The following is a 14,280-nucleotide window of genomic DNA, read 5'->3' as shown; positions in this document are numbered from 1 at the left end:
AAGCGCTTATTCTACTGAGCCATCTCCCCAGCCCTGATTTTTTTTTTTTTAATTTTAAAAGTTAGACCGTCTTATACTCATTTACCTCGCTTCTTAACACATGAGTGAAATATGTCTTCTCAGTTTCAAATCATTGTGTGAGTTCTCCAAGAATAACAAATTCTAAAATAGTCCTTCATGAGTCCCTTCAGCACATTTATAATTTGATTAAAAAAAAAAAAGAAACATTAGTTTCTCTTCCAAAAATATATTACCAAGCAAATGTGAAAGCTGAGCTTGAGACTGTCACCCTGAGAGGCATCCACTTCATTTTGTGAAGGCTAGTAAGGAAACTGAGATTAAATACTGGGTGAATTTACCCACTGTCCCTACCTGGATCCCTAAGTTTGGGTTTAGAGTAGAAGACTTCTCTCTTGAATACAGGATAGGATTTCCATAGTATGAGGGAAAAACTAGTTTATTTGCTTCTAAAAGAGGAATTTCCCCTGAAATTCAACTATAATACTCACTATAACTCATTTAAAAATTATTAATAGTTGTCTTTCATTAGTATCAACCAGTCCATTTTTTAAAATCTTTATTTTTATAACTTTCTGTTTATAGTTTGTTGGTTTAAATTAAGTTACATTCATGCAATGAATGTTTGACAAAGTTTTTTCATCTGTAGGTGCTGGAAAGCACTACCCCCATCTCTGTCTCTGTCAGTATGTCTATCTTTCTGACTTTTTTACAATTTGTTTGTTCAAGAGACCAGATTTATATATTTTCCATGTAAGACTGATTTCTCACAGTCTGGATTTCATGACTTATATCTCTGTGGAGTCATGACATCTTCCTCTTGGTTAGAGAATCTGGGGATGGAGAAGCAGTGGAACCGTGCAGCCCAAAGGGACCTTGAGGGCCTGAGAACCACAGATGCTAGGAACCAGTAAGGTCACCTGGCCAACAGGACTGAGTTTGGCAGAACCAGACTTGACAACGCAGTGGCTACTTCCTTACATTCATAAAATTTCTTCCTCTGGTTTCCAAATATCCAGGAACTGTAAAGTATGTCCCAGGTATATACATAAATAGAATTGTTGACAAAATAAGCTAAAAGACACAGTAAGGATTGCAAAATTCTACCAAATTGAACCTCTTGATCCCTTTCAAATTACTAAGATTTTTCAGAGCTGATTCATTATTATGAAAACAGTGAGTGCACGTGGAATAAATGTAGTCCTGCTAAAAGAAGATAAACACAGAAGAGAGTTCAGTGCTTTTAGATTTAGAGCAAAAGAATAGAAAGTAGTATTGAAAAGTGTGGTTTTTTAATCAAAGAAAAAATTTTGAAGTAGGAACCAAGTCAGAAACATGACCCCTCCTTCATCCCCTCCCTCTCCCAAGCCTGTGGTTTACCTTCCAAACCACTTACCCCACTGACACCCGGACCCCCACACCAGGCCAGGCAACATCAGAATGACCCCAATCTACAGTAACGTTTTCTAGTCTCCTTTCTTTCCCTTCACCACACTCCTCTGAGTCTTACTCTTTTCCTGCTTGCTTTTTTCTTTTTTTTTAAACATGAAGACAGGGCTGGGGAGATAGCTCAGTAGTATAAGTACTTGCCTGGCAAGTGTAAAGTCCTGACTTCAATCCCCAGTTCCTCAAAAAAAAGAAAAAAAAAATATTAGCAGGGGAGATGGCTTAGTAGAATAAGTGCTTCCCTGGCATGCGCAAGGATCTGAGTTCAATCCCCGGTTCCGCCAAAACAAACAAACAAACAAACATGAAGACAGCATAATTTCAAAAACTCAATTCTAAACTCATTCCCCACATTGCTTTTGGAAGAAGCTGAACTTCTGAGCAAGTTTGGCATGGCTCCTTTTCTTTCTTTTTTACTCCTGCTGACCTCCTATCTGTCCCAGCTGTTTGTCCCAACCTTCTCACCTGAAACCCTCCCTTACCTTCAGGTCTTACTTTGCAGGTGACCTTTTCCAGGAAGCCTTTCCTACCAAGGCAGTGTAGCTGGGTGGCCCTCTAACCAGTCTTCACTTCCTCCACCCAACAATGTGTCAGGAAAGCAAGGACTGTTTTCTTCAACACTCCATCCCCCAGGGCTGGCAACAGTCATTATTTGAGATTCCAAGTTACTTTATAAAGTGTTGTGAAAGTCTCCACTTTCATTTTTTAAAAATGTTGCCTATTGCATCACACAAATTGGAAAGCTATCAGAAGTCTGCAGGCTTTTTCTATCTTGTATCTCTTCTGTTCTAAAAACATTGCACTGCTTCCTCAAGCAGTATTAGACCAGAAAAGACAACATTTGGACCCTTGATTTAGAGAAATATTACACCTCACACCAAGTGGCTTCTTTCTCCACCTCCTCCCCCTCTGTGATCTCCTCCTCCTCCTCCTTTTCTTTTTCCTTCATTCTTTTCCTCCTCCTGCTCCACCTCCTCCTCCTCCTCCTCTTCCCCCTCCTCCTCCTTCTCCTCCTTCTCTTCCTCCTCCTCCAGGTAAAGAGTGCTTTCCAATGCTTTTTCAGGAAAGATTCACTGATTGATTAATCTTTCAGTTAATATTTGGTGGAATGCCTATGAAAGCCACAGCATGCAATTCTGCCATAGGACATGGGAGTGTGTGTACCATTGAAACAGTGAGCATTACAGGAAATTTTCTGCTCGTCATCTCATTTGCTTCCCTGACAGGCATTTCCCAGGGTGAGGAAAGATTTGCTTTGGTATCTGTACCCCAACTGGCATGGATACTCACACACGTGAGCGTATATACACACATACATACACCTTCACTTCCCTTCAGTGCTTGGGGTTAACTGTCTCCAAAGTTTGGAAAGTGAGTTTGCTCTACAGCAGAATAGCTATGCTCTTGGTAACTTCCAAGGGGAGAAATGTCATCTCTCCCTCTCCTGGAACAGTGTACAATAGCTTAAAAATAGAACAATGTGTGTTTGCTGTGTTCTTTTCATCCTCTGCAGCAATAACAGGTGTACAGTTACAGACACAAAGAGCTAGATTCACATCTTCCCCAGGCCTCTGGAGAATTCTCAGAGTTACCCACAGAGCAAGAGCTGGGCCTAAAATGTTTCATAAAAAGAAAGTAACCCAATATATCTGTGTATTAATAACACTGCTGTATCACATGGCTTTCTTATTCATTCTTCTTCCCTAGTGGCTCTCGGATATCAATCCACAGCAAAAGAAAGTTTTACCAGGAACAATTCTTAAGAACCTCATACACATATTTTCCAGATCATAAAATAAACTTCATATCTCTAAATTTGGAATGAGAGAAATTGACATGGCTCCTATAAACTGCAGGCCATGAAATGGTTCTGGCATTTTCACCAGGAGCGTAGAGACAGCTTCATAAGCTCCGTGTGGGAAGCCAGATAGACTTGCTGGTTCATTTTTTAAAGCATTTTCTTAAATGTGCTCCTTAGGTTGTCTCACGACCTTTTAGAAGCCCTGACCTCATGTGCGCTTTGCAGTTGAATTCCTTGCCCGGTTCGAAGGGTGCATGACCACTAATGATGTCACTTAATGAATGCATGAATGCATGACTTCGCAGTGTGGACGGCACATCCCTGCTGACACACTTCTCTTGGCAGCTGCTTGCAATGCCTTCACGTTTCCTCCCTGAGGAGATGGCTCATAATAGACGTGAACAGATGCTAGGTGTTTGGCAGCACTGTGAGGGACACTAGTTTTCAAAAGCTGGGTTATTTCATGTCTTGTCACCAGAATCTCAACAGCCATTAGACTTTCAGTGTATTCCCATGTTCATATAAATACTTAACTTCTGGCTCCCCTTACCTCTCAGCAGTTCTCATCACCTATTTATTGGTTCTGACAGCACCACTATTAAATTCTTGGCTCTCTGACTTGAATCTGGTAAACATGCATGAACAGATCTGACTTGGCACTAAAGTCGCTTCTTCTTTTTGGATGAGCTTTGCTGATAGACCTCAGTGACCCAGCCAGAACTCTAACTTATAGATTATTCAAGTTTCCCCAAGTCCCCTTCCCCTACTCCCTCTCTTCTGCCACATGTGGGTTCCATTCTCAACCCCTCACACTTTCCATGTTGGGGAATGTAATGTTCCCCTGGGCTCATGAGCTTTGAAAGCAAACACTAAGTTAGAACTCTGTCTACGGCTCCTACACCTGGCATCAACATGTGCTCAATGCATGTGTCTCAAATGAGCCAAGGATGGTTAGCTGGAAACAGAAATTCATACTTTCTTTAACAACCTAACTGGAGAAGACTCTGACCTCTGCTGAAGGAGTTCATGTGTCCCTCCAGGTTGTTGGGAGAACACTGAGTTGTTTGAATCCACAAAGTGCAATATAAGCTGGCTAAGCGGGTGGAAATCTCAGTTTTCAAAATCCTCCATGGCAGATGAAGGTTCGTCTGTGTATCTTGGGTACTGATTCTCCATTCGTGGGTATTCTATTCATTCACTTCACTTCTTTATACCATTTTTTTTCTCCATTTGAAATGTTTTACCTTCCTGCTGACTGGAAAGCTATTCTATAGCATCCACGAAGCATTTCCCATGCACAGTTTTCTCCATAAGACCGTCGCTAGCTTCTCATAGGCACAGACTGCAGCGTTTCCTGTATTCTCCTGCCAGACTCTTACGTGCACTCGCTGTGTTGTAAATGGTCCTGACAGCATCTGCCATATGTGTTTATGCTTTGTTCCTGGTCCTCACTGCAGCTATGCTCTCTGGGTCATGCACAGCAGCTATTGTCTAGCTGAGGTTGTTAGTTCATTCAATATTGAGCTCTTTCGTTAACCATGAGAAGTGCTGATGAAGAATGTCGCAGAGCTGTTGGACCTGGACTTCAGGCCCTGGATGTCCCTCCTCTGCAAAAAGACTAGATAGTGAACCAGGAAGTTAGGGTGTAACTCTACCTAGGGAGTACACTCAAGTTTGGCTATGCTTATTTGTGGTCGTTCGTCTCTGATTTTTAAAGAATGCAAATTTAGGAGCCACCAGACTAATTTCTGTGCCAGTCACAACACTAAATCCTTGTGGGAAAGTTACTTTGGCATTCTGGGGTCATTTCTGAAGTGGAAATCACAGTAAAAATAGCAATGAAAATATTCATTGTACAGGCCTTGGGAGAGATATGCAGGTGAGCTTGGTGCAGACCATGGCTTTGAAGGTGGCTTCTCTGAACCTGTAGGCACAGAGCCAATGCCTGTGATGACCACTAGTGTTAGATTCTGTTTCAGGGCTGTGAACCTCAACTTCAGAGGCACTCCTGGCTTCCTTACTGGACAGTACCAGATGTAAGGTCCCTCTTCACACTTGCTCAGAGAGAATTGTTTCCTCAGTCATGGCCTGGTCTTCTGATGGCATTCTTAGTGATCGCCTAGTTGGGAGCCAGGTTCAGAGACTATGTTGCAAGATCCCTGAGCCCCTGTCAGCTGACTCAGTGCCAGCTGAGCCAGGCTCACTGCCATGCATCTAAGATGTTCACAAAGTAGAAGCTGCTCTGGTGCCCCTAAGAATAAGTGAAATCACTGTATACTTTCTACATCAAAATTTTTTACAAATTACTTTGCCAAGAAAGCCCATGACTTTCCAAGATTAGGGAAAATTACATTTGATATAAATGTAAGCAATTTCAAGTAGGTTGCTTACATAGAGCTTTATAGACTGTTTTGGTGAAAAGGGCATGAAGCTTTCGCTCTGTCCCCAGCTCGCCATTAATTAGTGGTGTCCTTTTGGACATCATTGAGCCTTTTGGGTTCCTTGGCCTTCCTCACCAAACCAAGGGGATCTCAGCCATGACTTAGCCTCATTTTTAAACATTCAATTTTGGCTTTTTGATGACAGAGTTGGTTTCCAAGGGTGTTTGCAGATTTCCTATGGAATTATGTTCTCTGCAATTAGGTTTCGATTGTGTTACAATGAGCACGGGCCTGAGGACATAGCTCAATGGTAGAGTACTTGTCCAATGTATTGGAGGTTCAGGGTTTTATCCCCAGCACCAAAAACTAAAGGAGTACAAGTTTGAGGCAATGTTATATGTTTTACTTAGTCTAGGACACAGCTTGGCACACACACAGTTATTAAATGCAATACCATACGGCTTACGTCTAAAGCTATGAATGTTTGAGAACATTGTTATTACAGCTCACATTATGTGTGAGTGATTGGTGACCTCTTTCTTTCTTTCTTTCTTTTTCTTTCTTTCTTTTCTTTCCTTCCTTCCTTCCTTTCTTTTTTTAACTTGCCATAATTGCCAGGAGTTATTGGCTATAAATAGCATGCTAATGTAACTTCCTAAGTTACAAAGTCAGTCTTAAAATATTGTCACAAAACATCTTGTAATAGTTCCTTGTACTACACAAAATCTTTTCATTTGTAAAAATACTCCTTTATAATAACATTTTGATGTAACTTTTTAAGTTATTCTAAAATATTTTTAGTCTTCCTTAATACTTTAACAATAAAATTGTCTTGATTAAAAACAGTGAAGTGGATTTGAAGCTGACTGAACATTCAGACTTAGGAAGTATTTAAGACTCCATGTTAACCTGGAAAGACAACTGGCAAAGTACCTTGGTGTGCTTTTCCAAAACCCCTGTTCTATTCCTCTTTATCAGTGACTCAAAGACATAGAAAGTACTCTTGGTGTCAGATGACATAAGCCCCTAAAGGGATGGCTTTCACTACCTATGCTGATAATCACAAACAAAATGACTTCAGTAGGCAGCAATGCTGGATGAAGACCAACAAGATGAAGTTGAGCAAGAAATAAACGTACGTTGCTGCTTTTAGATTCAAAAGGCAGTTGCGCAATTACAGGATGGAAAGCAACTGAGGTTGGCAGCTATTCATGTGACTAAAAGCTTAATGTGAACCAACAGTAGGAAGTGGTGGCTAAAATAGAATGAATGTAGCCATATGCTTCCTCAGTTGAAAATATTAATAGTTCACTGTATTCTGCACTGGTCACACTGTGTTGGGAGTAATTTGTTTAGCACTAAGCACATTCAGGACAGACTTTGACAAAGCGGAGTAACTACTACTAAGTTGGTATTGAATCTAGTCCAGGATACATTTATTGGACTCTTGTTTTGGGCAGACAATGTGCTGACCAATGCAGGCAATAAAAGAACACAAAGAGACCTTGCCAGTCTGTAACCTCAAGGAGCTGAAAATTTAAATAGACAGCCCAACAAGTACGCACATGACTGGAAAGCAAAGCAGATTGTGAAGCCAAGGAGCGTAAAGAATGTGCTCTGGGAATTTAGGGACTGGACTAGCAGTAGGAGTTCTACAGGAAGTGAGGGTGTCAGTAGAGGAACCCTTGAAAGCAAAGATGCAGAAACAGGAAAACCCAAGGCACATCTAGTGAATACTGAAGAGTCTAGTTTGCTGGGATCATAGGGTGAGCCTGAATAGAAAATGAAGCTGAGAAAAGAAAGTTTGCACCAGGGCTTTAGGGCATGACTGGATCCCTAAAGGGGATCCCACAGATTGGGAGCATCTGGAAAGGAGACCTGAGGACCAGTGGGGAAAGGATGCAGGTGGGAAGGGAGGAAGAGCTTCACCAGCGGCCTGTGAGTTCCAGGGATTACCCAAGGCCCTGCAGTGTGTTAGTATGGGTGGCTGAGTTTTCTTCTTCTTTAGTGTATCACTTGTTGAATAAACCAACTGTGTTGTGATGTGAGGGCCGACTCCAGTGCAAGGGTCCTTTGCTGTGGCAGCAGTTCTTGTCATCAGTGCCTGGCTTCCTATGTATCATCCTGTTATACTGTAATACATGCTGTTCCTTCAAATATTAACTGGAACAGATCTTAGGCATGATTCCCTATTAGATGGAGCAAATGCAAATCAACAGTTGATACAAGCCCAGGGCAAAGCATTTGTTTTGCCGAGTCTCCAAAGCAGTATGTGTGTGATTGCAATGGTGGGTTCTGGATTAGAAACTCTTGGAATGCAGGTGGCAGCAGTGCCATTTATTGGTGGTGTGCTCCTGAGTGAGGGATTTAGCCTCCTTGTTTGCTAATCTGTAAGTGGCATTGACCTTGTTAGTCCACACCTTGGAGGGTTGTTTGGGAGGATTAAAAGAGAAAGCATTCAGGACAGTGCCTTAAGGGTATAGGTTCTGATTTATGGAGTACTCGTATTTACAGACTTCTCATAGTTGCTCTAATGACCCTTCAGGACTAAATATATTTTTTAAAATAATAAAAATTGTCACTGATGTACCTGCTGCTTCCTGTTCTAATGTATCACATATTTTATTTATTTCTCAGAAAAACCCTGTTTGACAAAACACTGAAAAGATGCATGTGTTGACGCTCTAGTAAGTGGAGTAGACACAACTCAAAACAAGGTGGCTCTAGATTTCATGGTGACTCCAACTATTTCTTCTCATTTTTCCTTTCAATTCTAGTGCAAATCACACAACTTGATACTTTTATGTGTTTTATTTAGTTGTGGAAATTCATAGTAATATGTTGTTTTAAATACTGTAGCTTCAAAGAAACAACTTTCTGTGTCTCCATATTCCACACCCTCAGATACAACTGATATTAGATTAAAAAAAAAAATTCAGGGGAAACTTTTATCTGTACTGAATGTATTCCTATATTTTTCTTATTATTATTCCCTAGACACTGCAGTGTAATAATTAATTGCATGATATTTGCATTTCAGTAGGTACTACAAATAATATAGACATTGTTTAAAGTATACAGAGAGATGTACATAACCTATGTACAAGCATTACATTATTTTATATAAGGGACTAGAACATCCCCTTATTGGCATCCAGGGGGCCCTAGAACCAATACAAGGCACAGAGTAATAGCTGTACATCAGAGGCCTTCTTGTCGTGTCTTTTTCCAAAGCATCAAGAAAGTCTTAATGAATGTTGAATCACTGCATAAATAAGTGAAAATATTTTGATTGGCAAAGGAAATAGTAGTCATTCTTAGAGGAAGTAAGTTATCCTTCACAGAACTTAGCTACCTGACCAACACATTCATTGATCTTTGTTAGTCCCCACCTTAGCGGGTTGCTTGGGAGGATTAAAAGAGAAAGCATTTGGATCAGTGCCTTGAGGGTATAGGTTCTGATTTATGGAGTACTTATATTTACAGAGTTCTCATAGTTGATCTAAGGACCCTTCAGATCCTTTTGTGATGGGATACTCAAAGCCCTCTGAATCATTCACTTAAAAGTCCGGTGTTTTGTACCCTGTTTTTCTTTACTGTTCTATAAAGTTTTTATTCTACATTAATTTTTTTAAACAATATCTATTAAGGTTGTATTTTACTCAAACTCACTCATCCACTGGTTTTTCTCAGGCCAAATACTAGTGACTGGGTCATCGTCAACCCAATACCTAAATTGCATGTTGAAGGATTACTTTACCACCTATCCCATGCAGCACTGATCTCAAGCTAACTAAGTGGCACCATCTACATCCTTTCTGTGCATACTCTTTTACATTCCTGAAGTCCACTCCGGATAAGCGAAGTTTAATATAGGTGGATCACCCACAATTTTCACTGGGGAATTTCAGGAATTCCTAAGTATCCTCTGAAAAAAGCATTAAAATATATAAAGTTGAAAAGCTAAATAAATTGAGTACATAGATATTACAAAAATGAAGTAAAACATTTAGAAACAACTCCCTCCCAGAAAAGGAAGAAAATTACAAACATGTTAGCCACTACTTGTGGAATATATCAGAAATAATTTGATTCCATTGTTGCCCTTAGGCCTGGGGGCAAAAATGCAGCCTTTTCTGTTCCAAGGAGAGCGTGTTCTCTTACTACCCATAAGGCAGGGATGAGGAAAGCCAACGAACTCCAGAACTTGGAACAAATTTTCATTCTTATGAAGAGATGCAGCTATGTTGTTTGGCTCAGGTAGCTGGATGACTACAATCTCTGATTCCCTGGGTCAGAAATTTTATTCCTTTATAGATTAGATAAGAACAATTGATGAGCTTTTAAATTCAGAGAAAACTAATCACGACTAAAAGGGAGTGTTGTTTGGCCCCCATCCAAGAAATACTTGGCGATAAAAGCACCTACTGAACTTTTTCACCCGTATCCCTGGGCTTCATGGTCTCCCTCTTTTCTCTTGCCTCTGCATACTCTTTCTCTCTCCTCAGCCCCCAACTTTAGCCCCAAAGATTAATTTTGTGTTCTCTCTTTCTCACTCACTCGCTCTCTCGCTCTCTCTCTCTCCTCACCAAATATGGACCTAAGTTGTGCCAAAAAGTATTTGTTTATAGAGTGAACAAGGTATGTGTCACTGGATTTAATTTGGAAAATAGATTAAGGTGAATGTGTTTTATTCTCTGATTCTTTTTAACATGAAATTCGTCATTTTGAAAGATCTTAATTTCAGTTTCGAGCCACAAAACCTAACCTGAGTCCATTTCAGCACGGTCGGGTTGCATTGTGGCTCTAGAATGCAAGGAATGGGGTTCGGGTGGAAGGGGGTAGACTGTGCTGCACAGGTGTGTGCAGCTCTCTGGCCCCATGAATCTGCCACCTCCCAGCCCCAGCACTTGTCTTGCGTCAGCTATTTGCACAAGCGGGGCCAGGTCCAATTGGTTTTCAGCACCCATATGGTGCTTGCAACTTCTATGAGCCTTTCATTTCAATTCCCTTTCTTCTGTGAGAGACAGGCCTTCCGTGGGAAGAAAGGGCACCCCTTGAAGTCTGACATGCTCTGCAGTCAACTCTAGACGGCCTTTGGTTAACTTCGGACAAGTGGAGCCCAGCTGTGGAATTCGGTCATGGCCATTCAGCGCTCTGCCACCTAGGAAACAGGCTGTCTTGATGATCTTCCTAGCAAAGTCATGTGGGAACATCCTTTCCCTAGCAGGAAACACAATCCAAAGTAAAGAGAGCTGTTTCAGAAAGGGCAAACTACTCATCTAGTGTCTGGGTGAAAGTCATAACTCTTTCCGGGGGTGAAAACAAGAAGAGGGGGCTGGGGATCTGGCCCTCAAAGGACTTCCTCTCATTAAACCAAAGCAATTCTCTGCTCTCTGCAGGCTCTTTCTGTCAGTGAATTCACCTACTCTCCCACTAATATTAACCTTCCTGGTGGCTGCTGGTGGATGGGTCCACCCCATAGAGGGGCTAAGGCGCACATTCCCATGGACGGACCTTTCTTTCCCAAGTCACTTTCCAGGTGTGACCAAGAAGCTCTTTGGTCAGCCAGTTAGCCCCACGGCCCAACACACACTTTTCTTTTTGCTTCCATTTTCTGTGGTCCTGGCTTTCCCAGTCTTGGCAAGAGGACAGTCATTGCTTTGTGCTCAGCTATTACAATGAGGTAACCAAAGAAAGGGTCTTGGTCTGAGGCTGTCAGCTGTTACTAATCACTACTCCCCAGCTCGTCGTGGGTCCCGCTCGCCTCTCCCTCTTGCTCTGCTTAGCACACATAAAGAAGATGAATTACTCTCTGGTTCCTCTTCAAAAAAGCATATTGTGCGGCACATTCCAATACTGTGAGGGAAGGATGGGCTAATGTGAAGGGTAAATGGGTATCTAAATCACTTCGCAGTGGGTCTCGCGCCGGCAGCTGGGGGCTGCTGAGAAGGGAATTTCAGAGTCGTCCTTCCAAGTTTCCTGTGACCTTGCTGAGAGCGAGAGGAAGTCCCTGCGGTGGGCTCGCTGGCAAACACCCTCACCGGAACCATCCCAAGGCTGGGTTAGGCTGTAATGAGTCTATTGAATGGTTAAGACCATTATAGAGAAACCACTGGGAAGCCCCCACCGGATGGATTCCCAGGAGAGGGAGGCCCACCTCCACGGTTAAGCCAAAGGGCACCAGGAGCTTTTTGATGGTAGTAATATAGTGATGGATATTTGGACTCAGTTTCCTTAACTGTTTGCAAGTTCATTGCCAAAGACATCTGTAGCTAGAGCAAAGGAACTACATGTTTAGTCGAATCAGACGAAGGGCAGAAGTGATTTATTTGACTGCCATTCATAATATTGTCTACTCCACTGATCTTTTCCCGTTTTACAATCTTTCACGAGAGAATGTTTCTCTTTTGCTTTTGTGTGCTTCATTTTCACAAGGAGCACTGGTGCTCCAGGCTTCTTTTCTTTTCCTTAAGTATTTTACTACAGGCTTCTACAGGGTCTCACTACACAGATCAGACTCATAGTGATCCTCCTGTCCTCAGCCTCCCAAACTCTGGGATTACAGGCACACATCATCACTCACAGTCTCAATCACCTTCACAGCACACCCCAAGGGCGGGGCCCGCACAGCATGCCCGGAATTGAACCCCAGTCCATGCGTGTGTCTGCCTAAGCAGGCGCTTTAATGAGCTGTCTGGTGGCCCTTTCAGGCTTCTTTTTAAAGTCACTGCATTTAACTGAGTGGGGGTAAAATCAGGGCTTGCAACCCTAAACTTACAGTAACAAGTACCTTGGACAGTGTGTCTCTGCATTTGTTCATTTCTTTTTGTTCACTCACTCCTCTGTTAATATGTGGACAGATAGAAGAGTAGCAGTGACTTCTCTAGGTTCATTTGCAAGAGTGACATGTGTTAGCAAAGAAGGGAAAACAGTATCAGAGTAGGAGAGGGAGGACAAAGGACAAGTGAGAAGGAGGGGTGTCCGTGCTTGTGAGAAGTGGAGGTCAGCCAGCTCCCGGGCTCTTTACCTGCCTGCAGACACCCTGCACTGAACAGCATCCCAGCTCCAGAAATGGAGATCCAAGGGATACCACATGCTGTTTCTTCGCCAGATCTGTCTCTCATTGTTCCAGATACCGAGAACCTCCCTATTTTAGATTAATTCAGAGAAAGCCAACAAAAGTTGCAGAGTTGGAATTTCAACATATTTTAAACAAATGCAACATCAGTACTTGTAACCCATAGAGTAACCCAATCTAAGTGTTAAAAAAAATTGTGTGTGGCCTCTACCCAGCACGATAACAACAATGACTGTTGAATCAACAAATAACTATCGGGCGCCCCCCATGTGCAGGCATTGTTCTAATGGTTCTTTGGTTTCTTTCACTGAGGCTACAGCAATGAATAAAACAGATGGTCCTGCTGTCCTGGCACTAAAATTCTAGTAGGGAGACACAGACTGATTGTAACTTTCATTATCAAGGGCTTGCTTTGTATGTATCTTTTTTTTTTTTATTTTTTTTATTTGTGTGTGTGTGTGTGTGTGTGTGTGTGTGTGTGGCCAGCTCAGCCCACCAGGGGGCGGGGCTGGCTGGCATGTGGTGCTGGGGGATTGAACCGCGGTCCCTGTGCTTTGCTAAGCTTGTTCTAAGTAGGTGCTTTAGACCACTGAGCCATCTCACCAGCCCCTGTATGTATCTTTGTGTGTTTAATCTTTTTTTTTTCCATCTACAAATCTTGCTATGTTTTTATTTTTTTATTTTTTTTATTTTATTTTTTTTTCTTTTCAAAGTTTTATTGATAAACATATAGCAATGAGACAGTTTCAAATCAAATCGAAAGTACAGTTTCAACAAATAATACACTGCATATATTCTTCTTAGTGGTTAATTACTGTACAAGATGCAGACTTGTGATCCTACTTACAAACACCATTAGAAAAAACCATTCTATTCATTAAGAGAATGCAACTGTCTCATTGCTATATGTTTATCAATAAAACTTTGAAAAGAAAAAAAAAATAAATAAATACATGGAGCCTAAAGAAAAAAATAAATAATTGGGGTATAACTATGAATGTCCATTTTGTATCTGTGTATTCAGAGTGGTTGGGATAGATATATTGTTTAATCTTGTAATATAGGTATTACTAACTTATCTCCTCGGTGAGAGACAGAGGCTTAGAAAGGTGCACTAATACACTGTGAATAGTATGTTTAAATTTATCTACTTAATTAGTAATACTAGCCCCTAACATGTGTTGAAACCTTACCATGTGCCACACACCACAGGAAAGCCCCTTTCTATGCCAGCTTTCATTACTTACACAGTACAGATGAGGAAACTGAGGCTTAGCAAGCCCACGTGGTTTCAGGGCCAGAAGTAGAACTCAGGTACTATAACTTCACAGGTGCCATTATTGTATATTTTAAGGAAGATTCTTCTTAAGATACCCAATATTGACCTTAAGTCATTTTATTGTCTTTTAGATTAAGTTCAGAGATTACAGCCTGTATACTACAATTAAAATTCTGATACATTGCTTGGCCAATGTGCTCTCTGTGAAAGCCTGAGAGAATGTTTTCTTTCCATGTGACTCTCCTTAGGCACACTCTACATCATCAATCACTTT

The 14,280-nt window shown here is 41.5% G+C and overlaps 1 protein-coding gene across 3 annotated transcripts in view; it reads left to right on the top strand.

Moving 5' to 3' along the window:
- Positions 1-14,280, top strand: part of Slc1a3 (solute carrier family 1 member 3) — an 85,131-nt gene that overhangs the window by 46,885 nt on the left and 23,966 nt on the right. The window lies entirely within an intron of this gene.

This window comes from Octodon degus, unplaced genomic scaffold, assembly GCF_000260255.1.
Source record: "Octodon degus isolate 3935 unplaced genomic scaffold, OctDeg1.0 scaffold00002, whole genome shotgun sequence".
NCBI lineage: Eukaryota > Metazoa > Chordata > Mammalia > Rodentia > Octodontidae > Octodon > Octodon degus.
This window is presented reverse-complemented; position numbering and strand designations above follow the sequence as displayed.